This window comes from Bos mutus, unplaced genomic scaffold (genome assembly GCF_027580195.1).
Source record: "Bos mutus isolate GX-2022 unplaced genomic scaffold, NWIPB_WYAK_1.1 CTG218, whole genome shotgun sequence".
Classification (NCBI taxonomy): Eukaryota; Metazoa; Chordata; class Mammalia; order Artiodactyla; family Bovidae; genus Bos; species Bos mutus.
In genome coordinates, this window is record NW_027219635.1 from 156,003 (window position 1) to 180,981 (window position 24,979).

The following is a 24,979-nucleotide window of genomic DNA, read 5'->3' on the forward strand; positions in this document are numbered from 1 at the left end:
ACCATTTTAAAATTGACATCCAAAATGTTTTTGTTGTAAATATAATCACTGATAAAGATGTAGTATTTGGCATACAATAAAAATAAACCATTTAAGTAAATAAAACTAGGAATTCCCTGGTAAACTAGTGGTTAGTGCTCAATGCTTTCACTCTGGTGACCTGGGTTCAGTCTCTGGACAGGAAACTAAGATCCTGCAGGAAGTCTCATGGTGTGTCCATAAATAAATAAAACTGTTAATATCATGCTTTCAAATATATCCAGAAGAATGTAAATAGCATAGAATTTTTAAAAATATTTATTTTTATTTTCTTATTTGGCTGTCTTGGGTCATAGTTGTGGCTTGCAGGATCCCTCGTTGGTTCTACTGTCCTCTGGCATGTGGGATTTTAGTTCCCTACCCATGGATCAAACCCACATTCCCTGCATTGAAGGCAGATTCTCAACCACTGGACCACCAGGGAAGTCCCTAGCCTTGGGTTTTGATACTCACCAACACTGGAGAAGGACATGGCAATCCACTGCAGTATTTGTGTGGAGAATTCCATGGATAGAGGAGCCTGGCTGCCCACAGTCCATGGGGTCGCAAAGAGTCAGACATGACTGAGCAAACTAGGCACAGCACTCATCATTAACAGTCTTAAAAGAGCATAAAGGAGCTCTTTCTAATGGTCAGTTTTTTTTTTTTTTTCCTGCTTCACTGAGATGTAATGGACATACAGTGTGTAAATTTCAGGTGACACATGTGGGTTTGATAAGAAAGGTATTCTTGATGTTATATTTGGTTACAGTACTTGAGATCACATTCATTAGTGAACTTCATTTTTGTTCTAATTCAGTGACTCTGTTACCTTACAAGAAATGGCAATACATGTATTTCTTCTCTGAAACCCTCCCTCCCCTGCTAAGAATCTGTGTGCAGAGGGCTGTAAAGCAGTGAGAGGAACGCTTGAGATAGAATCTAGGTGGCGCAAAGGGGAAAGAGAGAGAAAAGGGGAAGTGAGGGAGGAAGGGAGAAGGAGGGGGACCAGGGTGTAACCTGACACCCCTTACATGGTTTAAGAAAGCATGAGCCCCTACCTGGTAAAAGCTCCTAGGGTTCAGCATGAAATCCACAGTGAGGACCCCAGGAATCCAGTGGGTGCTGAGTCTTGAGTGCAGATCACCTGGGAGTAAGCTTGCTTCCTGCCCCTCTCACCCTGCTGTCCACCCCCTGCAACCCACCCCTTGGCCCTGGAAGAGAACAGGGGATTGCTGTTTGCAGCTGGTGAATTTTCTGGCATTGGAAGAGGATCCCTGCCTTTTTAGGCTCCTGACATCAGCTCTGTTGAAATAGCTGTGTGGACCACCTTCCCCTGCCCTTAAGCTATTGAACCCCAAATAACTAAAGATGCAGATGAATTGGCAATAAGGTGGTGGGCCTCTGGATGCCAGAGAGGGAAGTGGGGACTCTCACTGCCCTGAGACCTGGAAAACAGCCCCTGTGGGGGGCCCTGGGCCCCACCCACACTCTTTCCTCTCTCTAGCAATTTGGTATAAAGGTTTCTAGTTGAAAGATCCTATGGGGAAAAACTGGTTCAGAAACCTGATTGGAGCCTGGTTTGGATACTATGGATTGGAAAAGAATGGGCTTTAAAAGGCTTGGAATCTCCTGATCCAGCCTCACTGAGAAAAGGCTTTTTGAGAGCCAGGTAGGAGTGCCATGAACACAGGACACAGGACATGGTGCTGGTGTTTCCAGAGAAATCTCTCTGGGATGTGGAGACAAAGACACTCCAGCTTCACCCTCCACTGGGGCTCAGAGTGGGAAGTGTTTAGCGGCACTGAGTCAACTAGACTTCAGGAGCTGGTGAGCCATGGGATTTGGAATGCTTCATTTTGTTCTCTGAGGCTGTGAGTCTGCAAAATTTCTCTGTAAAGGGCTAGAGAGTACCAGGCATTATGGGCCATGCAGTCTTTGCCATTAGCAGTGTGAAACAGCCTCTGGCAGTGGGAAATGATCACAGCTGTGTTCCAATAAAACTTTATTTGTGGCACTGAAATTTAGATATCATATAATTTTCATATGTCAAAAATATTCTTTGTTTCCCCAAATAAAAAAAAAAAATTAAACATATTTTTTAAAGTTAAAAAAATAAAACATAAAAATCATTCTTAGCTTGCTGGTGGGAGGAAAAAGAAAAAAAGGAGGCAAGCCAATTTGTCAATCCCTGTCTAAACCATTTGCCTATATAATTCAGCTAGCATCCCATTAGTGACTTGTGGCATGAATTTAGTAGGCTGAATTGGCTTATGAAAAATAGAATTTTCATTAAATCTAAGGAACCTCAGCTATAAGATACAACATTATTATTTTTTTTTTTTTTTTTTTTTTTTTTTTGGCCACACCCTGTGGCATATGGGATCATAGGTCCCCTGACCAGAATTAAACCCATGCCCCTGGTGTGGAAGCGAGTCTTAAATACTGGATCATCAGGAAGTTCCACAGCATTATTTTTCTTACCACTATCAAATATATATTTATATACATATGTATGCATGTGTGGTCAGTTGCTTCAGTCATGTTTGAGTCTTTGCAACCCTATGGACTGTAGCCTACCAGACTCCTCTGTCTGTATGATTCTTCAGGCAGGAATGGTGGGTGGGTTGCCATGCCCTCCTCCAGGGGATCTTCCTGACCCAGAGATGGAACCTGCATCTCTTATGTCTTCTGAATTGACAGGAGGGTCCTTTAATGCTAGGGCCACCATTTACACACAGCCAAACTATGATATGCTAGTGATGAAATGTGATCTGGTATTCAGATCAGATCAGTCACTCAGCCATGTCCGACTCTTTGCAACCCCATGAATTGCAGCACGCCAGGACTCCCTGTCATCACCAACTCCTGGAGTAAACTCAGACTCACTTCCATCGAGTCAGTGATGCCATCAAGCCATCTCATCCTCTGTCGTCCCCTTGTCCTCCTGCCCCAATCCCTCCCGGCATCAGAGTCTTTTCCAATGAGTCAACTCTTCACATGAGGTGACCAAAGTACTGGAGTTTCAGCTTTAGCATCATTCCTTCCAAAGGAATCCCAGGGCTGATCTCCTTCAGAATGGACTGGTTGGATCTTCTTGAAGTCCAAGGGACTCTCAAGAGTCTTCTCCAACACCACAGTTCAAAAGCATCAATTCTTCAGCACTCAGCCTGCTTCAAAGTCCAACTCTCACATCCATACATGACCACAGGAAAAACGTAGCCTTGATCCTTTGTTGGCAAAGTAATAGAAATGGTCAAATGTAAACTTTAGAATGTCCCTTAATATCAATGAAATGTGTTGATGGCATGGAAGCTATCAATAAATATATTATATGGAGAGAAATTGTGTTACAAAACTTTTATTTCAATGACCACCACCTGTAGTATTTAACAGGAGCGCTGGGGCCACCATAGGGGAGAAAAGGCAAAAGTGGGGGCTGGAGAAGGAAGTTTAAAACTGTCATATCACTTAACTGAGTTTGACATGTTTCCTTATGTATAAAATAACGGTGTGAATAGTTATCTCAATGTTTCAGCCGATGATTAAATCAAGTACTAATTTCGTCTTCTGAAAGAAATATAATCATCACCACTTATCTACAGAGAATAAGTTCCAAGACCCTCAGAGGACATCTGTAACCTCACATAGTATCAAACACTACACAGTGTTTTTTGATATACAAACATACCTGTGATGCAGTTTATTTTATAAAAGCACAGTAAGAGATTGGCAACTAACTAATAATAACAGGAAAGTGAAAGTGAAGACATTCAGTCATGTCTGACTCTTTGTGACCCCATGGACTGCAGCTTACTATGCTTCTCTAATGGGATCCTCCATGTGATTTTCCAGGCAAGAATTCTGGACTGGGCTGCCATTTCCATCTGTAGAGGATCTTCCTTACCCAGGATCGAACCCAGGCCTCCCGAATTGTAGGCAGACACTTTACCATCTGAGCCACCAGGAAAGGTGTAATAACAATGTAAACAATTATAACAACAATACTTTTTATAAAAATTTTGTGAATGTAGTCTCTATGTAAAAAATATTACCCTACTAATTTAGTGATTTTTTTTCACCCTAACTAAGCACTTACTAAAAGACTTCCCTGGTGGCTCAGACAGCAAAGCGTATGTCTACAATTCAGGAGACCTGGGTTCGATCCTGGGTTGGGAAGATTCCTGAGAAAGAAATGACAACCCACTCCAGCCCTCTTGCCTAGAAAATCCCATGGATGGAGGAGCTTGGTGCAGGCTACTGTCCATGAGGTCACAAAGAGTTGGGCACGACTGGGCGACTTCACTTCTTCACTAAGCACTTACTATGCTTTGTGGCCATAACTTTTGCAGTTTGAGGTTTGAAAGCAAAACTAACACAGATTTTGTTTCTGTTCTTCACATTCACCACAGGTCTTAGCAATGTCAGCATACATTTTTTTTTTTCTCTTTTTATTTCAAATTGAGAACTTCAATCTTTTTTCACTTACAGGCAGCACTTAGTGGATTCTCACTGGCATATCTAAATGGCCAGCATCACTCCACTTATGCTTTGGGGCCCTTATTGAGTAAAATAAGGGTGACTTGGTCACAAGCCCTGTGACATCTCAACAGTCATTGTGGTAACTGAGTGACAAAGGGGTGGGATGTGCAGGACTAAGGAACGACTCACATTCAGGGCAGGAGGATGCAGGATGGTGTGAGATTCCAATCACTCCTCAGAATGACATGCAATTTAAAACTTGTGAGTTATTTATTTCTGGAATTTTCCATTTAATATTTTTGGTGAGCAACTGAGGGTTAACTGAAACCACAGAGAGTGATACCTGAGATCGAGGGTGGGGTGGGGTGGGGGTGACCTTGTCCCTGCGGTTGCCTTTAGGTGGAAAAAGCACTAGAAGAGTGGGCTGCTTGAAGCCAAAAGTGATTGCAAAATGGCCCATCTCTTCCTTTGTGAGAAAGCACAAGCACCACCACAACCCGAGAAAAAGACCGCAGGGTCCAAACCCAGAGATGAGGACGATGACGATGCTGAGGTCATCTTTGTTGGAGTGGGGCACATCAATGAGGATGATGAAACCCTCTTTGTCAGAGTCAAAGTTCAAGTTCAAAGCCAGTCATTTCTAACATTTTGAAGAGAGTGACCAGGAACTCATCTTCAAGAAGAAAGAAGGCCACCAGAGTCCTGATCCCTCCGCACGTTGCAACCTACCAATCTCAGGACCCCAAAAGCAGAGCTAGCAGCCATCTCACCAGCTTCTCAGTTTGAATGGGGAGGAAGAGACAGTCCTATTGTTTTCAAGCCTTTGTCTAAACCTGATTGTAAAAGGAGCTCTCTGCAAACCATGCTTCACAATTCAGAAGTGCTCTCTCTGTGGCCTCACTGTCTATCTGTAGCTGTTCTCTCACTGGGAGGCAAGGATGAAAGTCCTCTTATTCAAAGTGATGTCCCACTTCAGATGTAAATTTTAACAGTGCTGCTGCTTCTGCTGCTAAGTCACTTCAGTCTTGTCCGACTCTGTGTGACCCCATAGACGGCAGCCACCAGGCTCCCCCGTCCCTGGGATTCTCTAGGCAAGAACACTGGAGTGGGTTGCCATTTCCTTCTCCAGTCAGCAAAGTGAAAAGTGAAAGTGAAGTCACTCAGTCATGTCCGACTCTTCACGACCCCATGGACTGCAGCCTACCAGGCTCCTCCATCCGTGGGATTTTCCAGGCAAAAGTACTGGGTGGGGTGCCATTGCCTTCAGTGGGAATCCCTAAAGACCTAAACTCATCCATGGAATCCCAGGAGACCTGCTTCCACCATGACACCTCCAGGAATCTCTCCTACAAAGAATACGATTATGACCTTGGAAGATCTCCCGACCTCACTGAGCCATGTTCACGGTGGAGCATCATGTTCATTGATTCATGCAAATGACCAGGCATGCTTCAGTCTTATGGATCCAGACAGAATATGTAGTTTGGAAGGGCTGGAGAAAACAGACTTTTAGACTCTAGCAAGTCAGAGCAAGACTGTTGATCCCATGAAAGGAAATCTGATCATGTTACTTGATGACTTTTACTATGGACAGCGTACAAGAAATGGGCAACCAGAACAGAAAATTCACATAGTGTTTAAATGCTTTAGCTGCTTGAGAGTTCTTAGAAATGTCAAGTTTATGATCCACGTGAGGAACCACCACACTAACTGCCAGCACTATCACCGAGTTTCCCATCCCGTTCCAGCTGCAGTTTCACATTGAAAGTGTCCACGCTTCCTGGGAGCCCTCCACAGACTGTAAAATCTGTTAGTTGTCTTTCAAAACAGATCAGATTCTCTTACAGCACATGAAGGACAGTCACAAACCTGGCAAAATGCCCTAGGTGTGCCTCATTTGCAATTACAGATCATCAGCCTTTGCTGATGTAGAGGCACATTTTAGAACGTGGCATGGAAACCCAAACAATTTGCTTTGTCTGTTTTGCCTCAAATTTTTCAAACTGGTGACATCTTTCATAAATCATGTTTGGAGGCATTGGAACAAGAGGGTCTTTCCATGTTTCAAGTGCTGGCTACATTTTTTTGAAGCTGAAGGAAAAGACAGAGCACCAAACCAAGAATCATCAGTCATTCAAAAAGTCAGAGCAATTGCAAGGGTTATCTCCTGAAACAGAGGTAATGATCCAAACTTCAGTTTAGCTGGGATTGAGTTGATTTCCCTGAGTGAGACAGCATCCATCATTGTGAGGAACACTGACTCCCAAGTGCCACCCAGAAAAACTACAAAGATGATTTACTACTAACACAAAATATTCCAGATGTGTTGCAGCAAGGGATCTGGCTAAAAATTATGTTATACCCACCTCCAGAAATTCAAAAAAGCACTATTGAGGTTCAGCCAGCTGTACATAAAGACCCTGCCTGGCTTTTGTTCAGTTGTTCAGTCGTGTCTGACTCCCTGTGACCCTATGAACTTCAGTACGCTAGGCTTCTCTGTACATCACCATCTCCTGAAGCTTACTAAACTCATTCCGCTGGGTTGTTGATGGCATCCAACCATCTCATCCTCTGTCACCCCTTCTGCTCCTGCCTTCTATATTTTCCAGCATCAGGGTTTTTTCCCAATGAAAAGACTCTTCCCATTAGGTGTCCAAAGTATTGGAGCTTCAGCATCAGTTCTTCCATTGAGTATTCAGGGTTGATTTCCTTTAGGATTGACTGGTTGGATCTCCTTGCAGTCCAAGGGACTCTCAAGAGTCTTCATTCTCCAGCACCACAGTTTGAAAAAGATCAGTTCTTCAGCACTCAGCCTTCTTTATGGTCCACTCTTTCATCTGTATCTGACTCCTGGGAAAACCCTAGCTTTGACTTTATGGACATTTGTTTGCAAAGTAATGTCTATGTCTTTTAATAGACTGTCTGTCTATATCTTTTAATACACTGTCTAGGTTTGCCACCGGAGAAGGCAATGGCACCCCACTCCAGTACTCTTGCCTGGAAAATCCCATGGATGGAGGAGCCTGGAAGGCTGTGGTCCGTGGGGTTGCTGAGGGTCGGACACGACTGAGCGACTTGACTTTACTTTTCACTTTCATGAATTGGAGAAGGAAATGGCAACCACTCCAGTGTTCTTGCCTGGAGAAACCCAGGGACAGGGGAGCCTGGTGGGCTGCCGTCTATGGGGTCACACAGAGTCGGACACCACTGAAGTGACTTAGCAGCAGCAGCAGGTTTGCCACAACTTTTCTTTCAAGGAGTGAGTGTCTTTTAATTTCACGGCCTCAGTAACCATCCAGTTAATTTGGAGCCCAAGGAAATAAAGTCTGGCTTTACTGTAACTGAGATTGTACTTGCTTCACCTCTCTACCATCAAGTAGCTTTGAAATCTTCATGTTCCTTCCTGGCCACTCTCTATTCCCCAAAGTAACCACTTCTATGACCTCTAGCACTAGGGATTCATTTTTCTTTGTTTCAAATTTTAAACAAATACAATCACACAATAGAGTTTCTGTTCCCTGGTCTTTGTTTTCTTTTAAATAAGTGAGATTGTATGTAGCTGTGGAACATTGATTTTCATTTCTGGGTAGAATTCTCTTGAATGTATGGACATAGTCTTATATATCCATACGTTGTGGGACAATGGTTTGGCATTCTTCTCCAGAGGATTTTCCTGACCCAGGGTTCAAACCTGGGTCTCCTGCATTGCAGGCAGATTTGTTACTGACTGAGCCATTCTAATATGCAGGTACAGTCAAATGCTTTTTCAAAGTGATTGAAGCAACATGTATTTCCACTAAAAGTATGGGCATTTCCATTTCTGTCAAACACTTGGCACTGTAAGTCTGTTTCATCATATAACTGAGCAGGACCCTGCAGGGCTTTCCCAAAGACAGATCACCCCCAACCTCCACCAATGTACCCATTCTCTTATTTGCAGAAAAGCTTTAGGTCCTAGACCTTCCATGAGTTTCAAACAACAAATTTAATTAGAAATGGAAAACTGCAGAAACAAGAAAAAAATCAAGCAAGACAACCAATAATTTGTTGTAGTGCAATCGTGTTCACTCTTTGCAACCACATGGACTGCAGCACACAAGGCTTCTCTGTCCTTCACCATCTCCTGGAGCTTGCTCAAGCTCAAGTCCATTGAGTCTGTGATGCCATCCAACCATCTCATTCTATGTCATACTTTTCTCTTCCTTCCTTCAATCTTTTCCAGCATTAGAGTGTATTCTAATGAGCCAGCTCTTCCATAAGGTGGCCAAAGTATTTGAGCTTCACTTTTAGCATCAGTCCTTTGTGTGAATATTCAGAGCTGATTTCCTGTAGGACTGACTGGTTTGATCTCCCTGCAGTCCAAGGGACTCTCAAGAGTCTTCTCCAACACAACAGTTCAATAGCATCAATTCTTTGGTCTCAGCCTTCTTTATGGTCCATCTCTCACATCCATACATGACTAGTGGAAGAACAATAGCCTTGACTACATGGACCTTTGTTGGCAAAGTAATGCCTCGCTTTTTAATATGTCATCTAGGTTTGTCACGGCTTTTCTTCCAAGGAGCAAGCATCTTTTAATTTCATGGCTGCAGTCACCATCTGCAGTGATTTTGGAGCTCAAGAAAATAAAGTCTGTCACTGTTTCCATTGTTTCCTCAACTTTTTGCCATGAACTGATGAGACTTTTTTGACTGTGTGGACCACAACAAACTTTGGAAAATTCTTTAAGAGATGGGAACACCAGACTACCTGACCTGCATCCTGAGAAATCTGTATGCAGGTCAAGGAGCAACTGTCAGAACTGAACATGGAACAACAGACTGGTTCCAAATAGGAAAAGGAGTATGTCAAGATTGTATATTGTCACCCTGATTATTTAACTTTTATGCCGAGTACATCATGAAAAACTCTGGGCTGTGTGAAGCACAATCTGGAATCAAGATTGCTGGGAGAAAGATCAACAACCTCAGATATGCAGACGATACCACCCTTATGGCAGAAAATGAAGAGCCTCTTGATGAGGGTGAAAGAGGAGAGTCAAAAGGCTGGCTTAAACTCACCATTCAAAAAATGAAGATTGCAACATCTGGTCCCATCATTTCATGGCAAACAAATGGAGAAAAGGTGAAAACAACAGCATATTTTATTTTTTTGGCCCCAAACTCCCCTGTGGACAATGAATGTAGCCACAAAATTAAAAGAAGCTTGCTCCTTGAAAGAAAAGCAATGACAAACCTAGACAGCGACAAAACAAAACAAAACAGCTAAGGCATCACTCTACTGACCAAAGATCTTATAGTCAAAGCTATAGTGGCCAAGACAGTAAGGAATTCACTTGCAATGCAAGAGACCTGGGTTCCATCATGGGAAGGACATCCCTGTAGTCCAGTGGTAACACTATGTGATCTCCCAAATTAGAGAGTCCAAGTTCATTCCCTGGTAGTGGTATTAGATCCCACATACTGCAACTAAAAATGCCTCATGTGACAATTAAAAATCTTGCATCCCACATGCTGCTATGAAGATTGAAGAGCCCTTGTGCTGCAAGCAGAGTCAAGTAAATGTATAAATATTTGAAAGAAAGAAAGATAAGATATTAGGATTCCCTGTGGGTTCAGCGGTTAACACTTGAGGCTTTCACTGCCAATGGCCAGAGTTCAACACCTGGTTGTGGAACTAAGATCCCACAGGTTCTGTGGCATGGCCAAAAAAAAACACCCCAGAAAGATAATCGAGGAGGAAAGAACTCCCAAAATTTGAAAACGAAGCAATATAACTGTAAACAGGCTGAGAATAGAGTAAGGATTGCCAGGAACCCAAAGTGCAAAAGTAGCACCTCTGTAACTCACAAGCCTCTTTAATGTTGTGATTTAGGCTCCTCCTACTCCTGCTTCTGAACCTAAATAACTTGTAGCTCCTAAGAAAAATTGTTATGAAAAAAAGAAAATGTTTGAACTGAAGATATTGAAAATAGGAAATTTTTTTGAGACAGAGCTAAAGCAGTTTCATGTATTAACATGCATTAAGTTTGAAAAGAATAAAGGTTGGCAAAACAATGATCTAAGTCAGTGCTATTCACAGAAATATCTGAAGCAATAGAAATTTTTAAAATCATTGTTACATGTATCCCTAATAAGGACGATCAGCTTTTCACAGATATTAATACATATTTTTCTCTTCCGTGATGTGACCTGTTTATATATTTTATCTGATTTTTCAGATGGAGTGTTCATCTTGTAGGATTTTTTTTTTTTTTTGCCTTGCTGTGAGGCTTAAGGGATTTTAGATCTTCAACCAGGGATCGAATCTCTGCCTGCTGCATTGGAAGCACAAAGCCCTAACTACCAGATCCCTAGGGAATTCTCAATGAAAATGTTTTCTATCTCCTTGTCTAATATACCACTTTGGAGACATTAAAATGTAGCTAGTGTGACTGAGGTATTAAATCTTTGTTTGTGCTAAGTCACTTCAGTCCTGTCCAACTCTTTTGCAACACCATGGACTGTAGCCCCGCCAAGCTCCTCTGTCCATGGGATTCTCCAGGCAATAATACTGGAGTGGGTTGCCATTTCCCTTTCAAGGGGATCTTCCGGCCCAGGGATTGAACCCAGGTCTTTCACATCTCCTGCATTGGCAGGCAGGTTCCTTACCACTAGCACCCCATAGGAAACCTATTAAATCTTTACTTTTATTTAATTTAATTAATTTAAAACTAAAAGATATGGCTAGAAGAACTAGATAGTCCTTATAAATGAGTTTCAATTAATCTGTATACTCAGTAATTTGTGTATCTCTTAGATATTTTCCTCAAGATGAGAGTCCATGCCCCTCCCCAAGTGTATCAGGGGAAGGAGATAACTTTATAGCTGAGGAACTAGTGGTAAGTCATATTGATAGTATGAATCCTTGATAGGAAGTGATGAGAAAGATATATTGCCTTGGAGGTATAGTTCTAAAAATATATAAACCCCAGTGCAACCAGGAGAAACATACCAAACCCATATTGAGAATCATTCTGCAAAATACCTGTCCCTGAAAGACTCCTGAAAATTGTGAAAAGTCATGAAAAGCAAGGAAGGTTTAAGAAACTGCTATAGACCAGAGTAAGCTAAAAAGTATCTGTAGCTTTTCAGGATATAACCTCATGCAGTTCAGTATCCTATATGGGAATATGAAACTGAAAAAATAATATCTGTGGAAAAACTGGTAAAATCTGAATAAAACCTGGAACTTAGTTAAAGTTGCCCTACTGAAAGATGCTGGAATAATTGTGAGGCTTAGAGGAGATCATTTGAAATATATACATTTTATATATTGGAAGTATTTTCTCTACATCACACCCACTTCATTTTGACTTCAGTGGAATGGAAATCTAAAGTATGGTATAATTAACTGAATGGAAAACTTCAAATACAAAGGATCAATAATATTTACTGTGTCAACTGAACATAATGCAATAATGCTGCTGCTGCTACTAAGTCACTTCAGTCGTGTCCCACTCTGTGTGACCCCATAGACAGCAGCCCACCAGGCTCCCCATCCTGGGATTCTCCAGGCAACAACACTGGAGTGGGTTGCCATTTCCTTCTCCAAAGCATGAAAGTGAAAAGTGAAAGTGAAGTCGCTTAGTTGTGTCTGACCCTCAGCGATCCCATGGACTGCAGCCTTCCAGGCTCCTCTGTCCATGGGATTTTCCAGGCAAGAGTACTGAGTGGGATGCCATTGCCTTCTCCAAATGCAATAATGAGAAACTGACAAAGGAACATCTTTTAAAATACCATTCATTTGGAAAATGTCAATAAATATATTAATACATATCTATTTTTAGGCAAGACTACTGGAATATATTGCCAGTATTTTCTCCAGGGAATCTTCCTGACCTGGGATCAAACCTGTGCCTCTTGTGTCTCCTGCATTGGCTGGAAAGTTCTTTACCATTTGAGCAACCAGGGAAGCCCATACAATATCTAATATTTTTCTTAAGAAGAGAATATTAGGGTATACTTGGAATTGAATTATAATGAACATACTATTCAGCAAAAATTATGGACAATAGTTAAATTTGTATGGGGAAATGATGGATGACAGACTTTATTTTCTTGGGGTCCAAAATGATTGTGGGTGGTGACTGCAGCCATTAAATTAAAAGATATTTGCCTCTTGGAAGAAAAGCTATGACAAACCGAGACAGCACATTAAAAGCAGAGACAATACTTTGCTGAAAAAGTGTGTCTAGTCAAAGCTATGGTTTTTCCAGCAGTCATGTATGGATGTGACAGTTGGATCATAAAGAAGTCTGAGTGCTGAAGAATTGATGCTTTTGAACTGTGGTGTTGGAGAAGACACTTGAGAGTCCCTTGGACAGCAAGGAGATCCAACCAGTCAGTCCTAAGGGAAATCAACTCTGAATATTCACTGGAAGGACTGATGCTGAAGCTGAACATCCAATACTTTGGCCACCTGATGTGAAAAGCCAACTCATTGGAAAAGACCTTGATGCTGGGAAGACTGAGGGCAGGGGAAGCGGGCAGCAAAGAATGAGATGGTTGGGTAGTACCACCAGCTCAATGGACATGAGTTTGAGTAAATTCTAGGAGATAGTGAAGGACAGGGAAGCCTGGTGTGCTGTATGCAGTCCATGGGGTTGCAAAGAGTCCTACATGACTGAGGGACTGAACAACAACAACAAATTAAGGCAAATTTATAGCATTATATGTAAGAGAAATGAGAGTTACAAATAACTATCTCAAAAGGTTGTAAAGGCGAGCAGCAGAACAAACATAGCAATAAGAAGGAATGAAATTAATAAAGAATGAAAAATAATATAATAGAGAAGAAAATATTGTAACAAAACCAAAACTTTATTCCCCCATATGACTACTAGGAGCCGTCCAGCAAAACAGGGCATTTCGAAAAGATATGGCCAAAAAAAGAAATACTTCAGGCTTTGCGAATGTGATCTTTGGCTATTAATCAAGTTTTCATCCATGGACAATAACCAAAGGAAATGGCAAGTCCCTTTTCCAACTTTAAGGACTCTTAAAGTTTAATTTCACACAATTTTCACGTCTGAAAATAATATTCTTTTCTTATTTCCTAAACCATTAAAAAGCCGAAGTCTCTAAAATTAAAGAAGTACAGCTCATTACTATATGCTGTGCAAAAACAGGGGCAGGCTGCCCTGTATTGATCCAAGAGGAGGGCCTTCAAGATCCACGTGTATGGTTGTATGGTCAAGTTCCTTAAGCAAGGGGCAGGTCACCGCTGAGATCTGTGAGTGTTGGACACCATCACTGGACTCCTCTGGTAGACATGGATGCCGCTTTCAGCCCTGTGCCCTGGCGACGGTGCAATCTGTTTGTTTTTATTTTTCCCCCCTCGGGTGAGCTGCACAATCTTGACAGAAACAAGACCCTTGAGATTCAGGTTCAGCCTAACCGCACCCCCAGCGATTCACTCCAGAGGTGCCACTTTGCACGCATGCGCCCAACTCGGCATCGCAGCCAATCAGATTGCAGGCGCCGACACCTGGCAGCCAATCATTGGTGGCAGCGGGCGTGCCTGTAAGGGCAGCTGCATCTGCGCCCCAGGCAGGAGGAGGAATCTTTGCCTCAGGCTTAACCCAGAGACTGCATAGGAGCAGGTGAGCTGCCGATAGTTCCGACACCACAGCCAACGGGGACCGGTAAGAACTAGGGCATGCTGTGGCCAAAGCGGTGCCTGAGGGTCAAGGGCAGGGTTTCTTGAGTCCCCACACATGCGGGCCCTTGCTTGGTGGGGTGGCCTGTGAGGGCTGGCAGGTCCTCAGGAGGGAGCATGTGGCCGGACCCGCAGGCCCCGAGGCCCCTTTCGCCCTCTCCCCTCTCTAAGTCTGGGCAGGCTCTGCTCTCAGGCAGCCTTCCTGCCCCTGAGGTGGGTCGAGCCAGCTTGGGGGAAGGGCCTGTCAGGCCCCCGGCCCCGGCTTGGGTCTCCTGTGGAACCTAATATGTTTAAACGAACACAGAAATCTTCACGGCGGGTTTGTACTCGGCCCGACCCGGTTCTGGACCCAGGTAAAGTCAGGCGGGCACAGCAAAAAAAAAAAAGAAAAAGAAAAAATCGATCTAGTGGCCTCTTCACTGCCCCGGAGTAGTGGTCATTTTCCTGTTTGCTCTGGCTTTCCTCGGACTCCAGGGCTGACCCTGTACCTTGGGGCCCACAGATTGAGGCCACTGGTTCAGGAGATTGGCAGATGAGGTGTTTGTTACTTTGTTTACTGAGAGAAGGGAGGTGGGAGGAAGAAGCTCAGAGAAGAGGAGTTAAGTCACTTTCTCTGGTTGAGTGTGAGATGCCTGGTCAGCATCCATAGGGTAGGACCAGGTAGGGACTAAAGGATAGAACATCCGGAACATGTGACTCACCCTGACCTTTCCCTCTGCCCGCCCCCAGGATGTGACCTTCTCCTGTCTGGGAAGTCTCAAGCGCTCAGGTTTTCAGTGTGCCCCTGAGGTAAGGTGACAGACATCTTTACTGTGTCTTTCTTGCCTTCCATTTTTCTCCTTTAATTCATGGGCTGACACACTGCTGTTGAGAGAGATTTCTCCTGATTGGGGATTAGCTGACCATGAATTCAGGTGGTGACTTCAGGGCAATCATGGTTTTCACTCTGAAGCTCTCTGAGTTGCACCTATAAAAATAGGCAGGGAGGCTGGTGGCTTGCTTTCCTGCCATCTTGAAAGATAAAGAGTAAGAACACCATGGGTTTTAAGCTGTGTAGAGCTGACTTCTACCACTTGGTAAGGCAAAAATATGGCAATGCACATATCCTAAGGTTTTAGCTACAAAATCAAAGTAATGAATGTGTGGGAGTTCCCTGGTGTCCTGGTGGTTAGGATTCTGGGCTTTTACTGCAGTGGTCTGGGTTCCATCTCTGGTTAGGGAACTGGGATCCCACAAACCAAGCAGCATGGCCAAATGAATAAATGAGTATAGTGGTTCATTCAGAGAAAATGTGTTGTGATTTAACATGTTTGCATGGGATTACTTGCTCATTTCTGTACCCTTAAGGGCTTTATTTCATTAAGTAATTGAACTCCACTGGATGGGGGCCTGGGACCATCTGAGTTCATTTCATGCCAGTAAACAAGATCATAGGTAGCTGTATGCCCAGCAACTTGTGCCTACAGCTCTGTTGTATAGTTATCTATTGCTGGTACAGCTTTGAACTTCACAGCATATCAATGTCGCCATGTTTTGTTTTGGTCACACCATGTGACTTCATAGGATATTAGTTCCCCAACCAGGGATCGAACCTAGGATCCTGGCAGTGCAAGGGCTGAGTCCTAACCACTGGACTACCAGGCAACTCCTGTTTTTAGGTGTTCTGGCATGTTTTGTGTTTTTAAATTTTTGCCATATTTATAGGAGAACTCTTCTATGTGTAAGTATGATGTGAATATTATAACTAGAAATGTTTGTGTTGTACATATTATCTCAAAATTTAATAGTTTGAAAGAACTTAGATTTGTCATCTCTTGGTCTAGAATCCAGCTGGGTAGTTTAGCCTCAGGGTCTCTGCTGAGGCTGTAGTCAAGATTTTATCTGGTTTGTCAACCTCTGAAGACGTGGCTTGTTGAATCTAAGCTCTCTCACTTGGCTGTACTCATGAGACCTCAGTTCCCTCTGTGGGCCCCTCAAGGGGCTGCTGGTGTGGAGGCTGCTGTCTTTTCCCAGAATGAGTGATTCAGGAAAGAACTTGCACCCAAGATAAAGTGCAGAGTCTTTTCAGAAGTTAAACATCTACACTTCTGAATTTGCTTAGTCTCACAGGTCAATCCTGTGATAGTTTGCAAGAACTATACAGGGGTGGGAATATCAGGAGATGTGATTCTCTTGGGGTCATCTTGAAGGCTGGATACTATACCCATTAATCCACCATGCCAACCTTTCTTCATATGATCTCAGTTCTGTTACTGTGAGTGAATTATTTGGCTTGTGTACACTTCTTGTGTGCTGTTGCTGCTGTTAAGTCAGTCACTCAGTCATGTCCAACTCTTTGTGACCCCATAGACAGCAGCCCACCAGGCTCCCCTGTCCCTGATTCTCTGTGCAAGAACACTCCCGTGAGTTGCCATTTCAGACTCAAGTCCATCAAAGTCAGTGAAACCATCCAGCCATCTCTCAGTCTGTGTCCCCTCTTCAAGACCCCTGGACCCCAATACCCTCCCTCCATCAGAGTCTTTTCCAGGCAAGAATACTGGATCTACTCAATTCTTGTTTATTCAGTGATATTCTAGCAAGTCTCTTCTTTTTCCTCTATTAAGTTTTCTGTTTCTCAGGACAGTTACCATCAGCAAACAGACTGACTATAATGTCACCTCTCATTAAAAATCCATCTTTTTTGTGACACATCCTGCTTCTGCTTCATTTCATATTTGCTTATTATAGACTTCTACAGAGTTGTTTATAGAATTTTTATCTCCAATTCTTTCATTTTCCTTTAAATCCACTCTTGTAAAGGTCACCAGTGAATTCCAAATGTTTAACTCAATGGTCAATTTTTAGTTTTTATTTTATTTAATTTATTGGCAGCCTTTATCAGAGTAGTTCATTCCCTCCCTTGAAAAAAATGTTTCATTTGGATTATAGAATGCTTCTCTTTTCTGCTTCTTTTCTACCTACAGTTCTCCCGCATACAATGCATGACCTTTGTATCTGGCTTTATTCAGATATCATATTTTCTTTTTAAATATTCATTTATTTAGCTATGTAGCATGTGGGATCTTAGTTCCCAGCCCAGGGATGGAACCTGTGCAGTGTCTTTAACACTGGATCTCAGGAAGACCCTAGTTTGTGTATTTTCAAGAAAATCCATTTCATGGATGTATACCAGTGCATTTTTTTTTATGGCTGAATATGGTATATGGATTACATGTAGTCCATTGTGAGCATATACCACAGTTTATTTATCCATTCATCAATAATGAATAATATTTGGATGGTGTACTCTCTTTATGGCTATTGTAAGTAATGTTGCTGTGAACATTGTTTTTGCATGGACTTAACATTTTCAGTTTTTATGGATTATACAAAACAGATAAATTGCTGGATCATATTTCTCTAGTATAATTAATTTAATTTTTATTTAATTTACTTTTTTGATGAACTTACAAACCCCTTTTCCCTGTGGTTTTACCATTCTACCCAAGTTCACTCAAATATATGAAGATTCCTTTTCTCTATATCCACCAGCCATCTCATCCTCTGTTATTCCCTTTTGATTCCTGCCAAGCTAATCTCCCAGCATCAGTAGTCTTTTCCAATGATTTATATTCTCCGTTGAGGAAGACAAAGAGTCCCCGGAGTTTCAGCTTTTAGCATCAGTCCATTCTGAAAGAACAGCCAGGACTGATTTCTTTAGAATGGAATGATGATCTAAAGTCTGGGACTCTCAGTAGTCTTTGGCCACCACAGTTGAATCATTGGAAAAGACTCTGATGCTGGGACAGATTGGGGGCACAGTCCAGGGGACAACAGAAGATGAGATGGATGGACTGGAATCACTGACTTGATGGACTAGATAGACCTGAACTGGCAAAGTTGGTGTTGGATTTTGGCCTGGCTATGAGATTGTTGGTCATAAGAGTTTCTTCCAAGGAGTGATCTTTTAATTTCATCTGCAGTGAAACATCTGCAGTGATTTTTGTGATTGTTGGTCATTTGTATTCATCCCACTGTTTGTCTATTCATTTTCTTGAAAAAGATTGTTACCAGTTGTTTGATCTTGTTTTTTTAATTGAATAAAAAAACATTTAAGCCAATTTTTCATTATAACTCTTTTTAGAAGAGTATTTTAGTTCCTCTTCACTTTCTGCCATAAGGAGGCCGTGGGGATGGTGTCATCTGCATATCTGATGTTTTTGATATTTTCCCAGCAATCTTGATTCCAGCCTGTGCTTCTTCCAGTACAGCATCTAGTCTATATTTGATTTTTGAGGTCCTGACAAACCACTTTTCCAAAGTTGCATACACATTTTACACACACACAATTACATCATTGTTGTTGTTGTCATTTTTCCACATCCTCTGCAGCACTTGTTATTATTCCTCTTTTGATTATAGCCAGGCTAATGGGTGTGAAGTAGTATCTCACTGAGACTAATTTACATTTTCCTAATCATGTTAAGCAGTATTTTTTTATGACATTGGCCATTTGTATATCATCTACACCTTTTCATCTTGCAAAATAAAAAGACAAATCTGTATATTTCTTATATGAAACATCTTTTCCAATGAAGGAAACAAAGAACAATTGGATTAACAAAAATTATTTTTTTTCATGGTTTGCTAAATTTTTTTTTTTATTGTTGTAAAAAAATGTATTTTAAATTTTTTGTTTTTATTTATTTTTACATGCTAAGTATAGGATAGTTGTTTTCATCAGCCTTTTTGGAGAAGGAAATGGCAACCCATTTCAGTATTATTGCCTGGAGAATCCCATGGACAGTGGAACCTGATAGGCTATAGTCAATTTTAACTCAAAGAGTCAGACACAACTGAGCAGTTTAAAACACACACACACACATAGTCACAGTGTTGTTTTTGTTGTTGTTGTCATTGTTTTAGCTGTGCTATTCAGCCTGCATTTACATTCCCTGGTTGAGGATCATACCCAGGCCCCTGTAGGAAATTTTGGAGTCCTAACCTCTGAACTATCAAGAAATTTCTTATCAGATTGTTATGAAACAGATCTTCTACACCTTTTCATCTTGCAAAATTTATTTCTTCCATACCCTTCACCTGTCCCATTTCAACAATTCCTCTTTTCTTCCTTGTTTCCTAGACCCTGGAATCCATCGTTGTTCTTGTTTCCTTTCTATTGTTTGACTATATTAGATATTTCATATAAGTGGAAACATACAGTATTTGTCTTTTTATGACTGGCTTATTTCATTTACCTTGATGTCTTAAAGGATCATGCATTTTGCAACATGTGTAGATTTTCCTTTATATGGCTAAATAATGTTTCATGGTATTTATATACCACATTTGATGGACATTTAGATTTTGATTTCCACCTCTTAGTTATTTTGTGATTAGTGCTGCTGTGAGCATGGCTGTGCAAATATCTCAAGACCCCATGTTAACTTCTTTTGAATTTATATCCAGAAGTGTGTTTGCTTAATTTATTTGCTGAACAAATTATGTTGTATTTCTATTTTTAATTTTTTGAGGAGCCTTTATTTTTGTTTTCTGTAATTTTATTTTATTACCATTTTAAAGCTATCCATAATTGTATTAAGGATCCTATTTCAAAAGTATGATTATCTCTAATAGTCATCCTTTCCTTTCCTTCCCTTTAACCTTTCCTTTCCTTTTTTATATACACCACATACACACAATTTTATATCCTTTTCCATTATAATTTTATCACAATATATAAGTATTAGTTTCTTGTACCCTACAGTAGGATCTTTTTATCTATTCTATATATTAATATTATAGTTTGCATCCTGCTAATCACCAGCTCCCAATCTATGACTCTCCCACCCTCTCCCTCTTCAATCACATAATCTGCTCTCTATGTCTGTGAGTCTATTATTCATTTCCTAGATAAGTCCCAAATCTCATATCTCCCTCTTCCACAAGTAAGTGATGTTCATATGATATTTGTCTTTCTCTTTCTTTCTATTTATTCTTTTAAATGCTAGTGTAGATAGTATACTGTATTTATGTTTTTCATTTCTCTTAGAACATTCTGTATAATGGCTCCAGTTTGTGATCCACCTTTTTAGAACTATTTCAAATGTATTCTTTTTAATGGCTGAGTAATACTCCATTGTGTATATGTACCACAGCTTTCTTATCCATTCATCTGCTGATGGACATCTAGGTTGCTTCCATGTCTTGGCTATTATAAACAGTGCTGCAATGAACATTGGGGTACACGTGTCTCTTTCCCTTCTGGTTTCCTCAGTGTGTATGCCCAGCAGTGGGGTTTGCTGGATCATAAGGCAGTTCTATTTCCAGTTTTTAAGGAATCTCACACTGTTCTCCATAGTGGCTGTACTAGTTTGCATTCCCACCAACAGTGTAAGAGGGTTCCCTTTTCTCCACACCCTTTCCAGCATTTATTATTTGTAGACTTTTGGATCACAGCCATTCTGGCTGGTGTGAAATGGTACCTCATAGTGGTTTTGATTTGCATTTCTCTGATAATGAGTGATGTTAAGCATCTTTTCATGTGTTTGTTAGCCATCTGTATGTCTTCTTTGGAGAAATGTCTATTTAGTTCTTTGGCCCATTTTTTGATTGGGTCGTTTATTTTTCTGGAGTTGAGCTGTAGGAGTTGCTTGTATATTTTTGAGATTAGTTGTTTGTCAGTTGCTTCATTTGCTATTATTTTCTCCCATTCTGAAGGCTGTCTTTTCACCTTGCTAATAGTTTCCTTTGATGTGCAGAAGCTTTTAAGGTTAATTAGGTCCCATTTGTTTATTTTTGCTTTTATTTCCAATATTCTGGGAGGTGGGTCATAGAGGATCCTGCTGTGATGTATGTCGGAGAGTGTTTTGCCTATGTTCTCCTCTAGGAGTTTTATAGTTTCTGGTCTTACGTTTAGATCTTTAATCCATTTTGAGTTTATTTTTTTGTGTATGGTGTTAGAAAGTGGTCCAGTTTCATTCTTTTACAAGTGGTTGACCAGATTTCCCAGCACCACTTGTTAAAGAGATTGTCTTTAATCCATTGTATATTCTTGCCTCCTTTGTCAAAGATAAGGCGTCCATATGTGCATGGATTTATCTCTGGGCTTTCTATTTTATTCCATTGATCAATATTTCTGTCTTTGTGCCAGTACCATACTGTCTTGATAACTGTGGCTTTGTAGTAGAGCCTGAAGTCAGGTAGGTTGATTCCTCCAAAAACAACAGCAACTCCTTTTTCTTACCTGATTGCCTTGGTTATAGAACTGCCAGTATAATATTGAGCCAAAGTGCGGAATAGACAGCCTTGTGTTGTTCCCAATCTTAGAGGGAAAGCTTTCAGTTCTTCATTATTAAGTGTGATGTTAGCTGTGGGTCTTTTACAGGTACCCTTTGATTGAGAAAGTTCTCTTCTGTTCTTAGTTATTAAGTTTTTTTTAACCTCTCTTATGAAAAGTTGCTAGATTCAGAACAATGCTTTTTCTGAAGGCAGATGTGTTTTTTGTCCTTTATTCTATTAAAATGGCATAATGTTGATTGACTTTCATATAAAGAACCAACTTTGCATACCTCCATAAATCCCATGTGATCATGGCATATAATCTATTTTATATATTGTTAGATTTTGTTTGCCAGTAGTTTGTTGAGGACTCTTGCCTCTATATTCATAAGGGATATTGGGTGTGTGTGTCTGTGATGTCTTTGTGTGATACTGGTATTAGAGAAATAGTGGCATCACGTTGCCTGCTATGTGGGGAAGAGACGTGTGGAGTGAAGAATGAAGCATTGTTGGCTTTAAGTTTAGTCAGGATTAGAGGGAGACATTTAAGTATATCAGTGTGTAATTAGGTGAGATTATCAAGAGAGTTCATTGTCAGTTTGCTAGGCTTGTGTTAAGTGCTTGACATTGAATTATGATGTTTGTTAATTATGTAAAGATACTTTGTACTTTGAATTTGCTACCTATTTTCTATATTAACATTTATGAAATTAGTATGTGTGAATCAGTTGTAATGTGCATTTAAGATGTTTTCTTCCAATTTTACTACAAAACAAGATGCCATTGAATAGCTGATGGTTTTATTTATTTACTTTTTTTCTAATTTTATTTTATTTTTAAACTTTACATAATTGTATTAGTTTTGCCAAATATCAAAATGAATCCGCCACAGGTATACATGTGTTCCCCATCCCGAACCCTCCTCCTCCTCCCTCCCATACCATCCCTCTGGGCCGTCCCAGTGCACCAGCCCCAAGCATCCAGCATCGTGCATCGAACCTGGACTGGCAACTCGTTTCCTACAAGATATTTTACATGTTTCAATGCCACTCTCCCAAATCTTCCCACCCTCTCCCTCTCCCACAGAGTCCATAAGACTGTTCTATACATCAGTGTCTCTTTTGCTGTCTCGTACACCGGGTTATTGTTACCATCTTTCTAAATTCCGTATATATGCGTTAGTATACTGTATTTATGTTTGCTGATGCTTTTTAAAAAGAGCTGTTAACCTTAAGTCTAATAAATAAGGATTTTTGTCTTTAAGATACAGAAACACATATAAAAGTTATAAATTTACCCTAGAAGATGCAGTTGGTGTGTTGCTAACTTAAAATTCCAGGTCAATCTTCTTTGACTCCGAAGTCCACGTTTCTAAACACTGTACAATAGTGCTTTTGTAAAAATACTTATCCTTTACATGTGATTTCACCTAATGATCAATGGTGTTGGGATTTTTGTTTCTTTTTTGTAAACAGAAGAGATTAAAATCAACATGGGACAAAGCTATGATTCTAGAGTCATGTAGACTTATAGTCATAGGTTTTTCAGCTGTCATTTAGTCTCTTTGATGCTCAGTGTCTTTACCTGTAAGATAAGTGTGTTTATAACTACCCTAGAGTTTTGGAAACAATAAAATAGCACATTTTTCGGTACTTAATTAATATGTAGTATGTTTATACTTAAGTGGCAGGTTATTTAAAGAAAGCACTGAGACTTGTGCCCACACTCTACAAAAATAAAAAAAATATTTAAAATGTGGAAGCACCATGTATGTTATGTGAAGAAGAACAAGAGCCAGAACCACAGAAAAGCATGGGAGAAACCAAACAAGTAGATGATGAAGATGCTGAACTGATCTTTGTTGGAGTGGAATGTGTAAATGAAGATGCTGATGTGATCTTTGTTGGGATGACCTCATATTCAAAACCAGTCATTTCAGAAGGTAGCTGTAGTTCTGGTATTTGAGGAAGTGTCTTATGGGGCAGGTGTAGGAGTCAAAGTGCTCCCCTGAGGAAGGGTGGATTCTCCTGTGTTCAGCCCTCACTGGAAAGGAGAGCAGGCTGCCAGGGCAGCCAAAATTAAAAACAAAACAAAAACAAAACCAGTCATTTCAAACATATTGAGCAGAGTTATCCCAGGTTCATGTTCAAGGAGAAAAAGGTATGGTCACTTCAGGAAAGATAATGCTCACAAATTACAGCCTTTTAGTCATGTGACTTCTACATAGGCAGCACGGATTGTCTTGCCAGTTTCTGATTCTGAATCAAGATCAACAGATAGTCCTATTATTATTGAACCTTTGTCTGAAGCTGATTATAAAAATATTTTGCTACAAATAGTGCCTAATAGATTTTCAGAGTTATGTTCTCCTTTGATTACCTTCACAAGTTCATTGCAGCATCCAGTAGAAATAGCAGTTTCTGCAGGAGATATGAATAAAAGTCCTCGTGTATCAAAGCGACTTTACCCTTCTGAAACAAATAGCACACATACCAAAAGGCCTAAACTCAGTGTTGGAATTATAGGGGAACATTCTTTAGCTCTGGATTTTCATACAGTGACTGCTGAGCAAAGCATATTAGACAGTGTTCATACCTCAATAAGCCATGTTCAGAATGGAGAACCAGGTCCAACAGCTTTTCCAAAGGACAATGTTCATTGCAAGCCTGTAAGTCCTTTAGGGAAGTGGACTGACAAAACTGACTTTTCAAGTTTAGCAAGTCAAAACAAGATTGTTGATCCCACAGAAGGAAATCTGATTGTGTTACTTGGTGACTTCTACTATGGACAGCATAGAAATGGGCAGCCAGAACCAAAGACTCACATGGCCTTTAAATGCCTCAGCTGCTTGAAATTTCTAAAAAATGTCATTTATGAAGCACCACTTGGAACTTGAAAAGCAGAGAGGTGACAGCTGGAAAAACCACACCACCTGCCAGCACTGCTACTGCCAGTTTCCTGCTCCCTTCCAGCTGCAGTGTCACATTGAAAGTGTCCATACTTCTCAGGAGCCCACCGCAGTCTGTAAAATCTATGAGTTGTCCCTTAAGACAGATCAGGTTTCTTACAGCACATGAAATACAATCATAAGTCTGGTGAAATGCCCTATGTATGCCATGTTTGCAGTTACAGATCATGAGTCTTCGCACATGTGGATGCACATTTCAGAGCATACCATGGTAACACTAAGAATTTGCTTTGCCTGTTTGTCTCAAAGTTTTTAAAACTGCAATACCATACATGTGTCATTATAGAAGGCACTGGGTAAAGAGTTTTCACCAGTGTTCCAAATGTTGGCTACAGTTTTTGACTTTCAAAGAGAAAATGGAGCACAAGACCCAGGGTCATCAAATATTTGAGAAGCCTAAGCAGCTAGAAGGATTACCTCCTTAAACAAAAGTTGTTATTCAGGTATCACTGGAACCTCTTCATCCAGGATTGGTGGAAGTAGCATCCATTACTGTGAACACATCTGATTCTGAATCATCATCCCCCCAAATCTAAAAGTAGGAGTTCAAAA

At 40.8% G+C, this 24,979-nt stretch overlaps 2 pseudogenes; both read left to right on the forward strand.

The window, feature by feature from the left end:
* The first annotated feature begins 5,863 nt into the window (after positions 1 to 5,863).
* LOC138986855 (zinc finger protein 280A-like) lies at positions 5,864 to 6,702 on the forward strand (annotated as a pseudogene).
* Positions 6,703 to 13,812: 7,110 nt separating this feature from the next.
* On the forward strand, positions 13,813 to 24,979 carry LOC138986856 (zinc finger protein 280B-like; annotated as a pseudogene).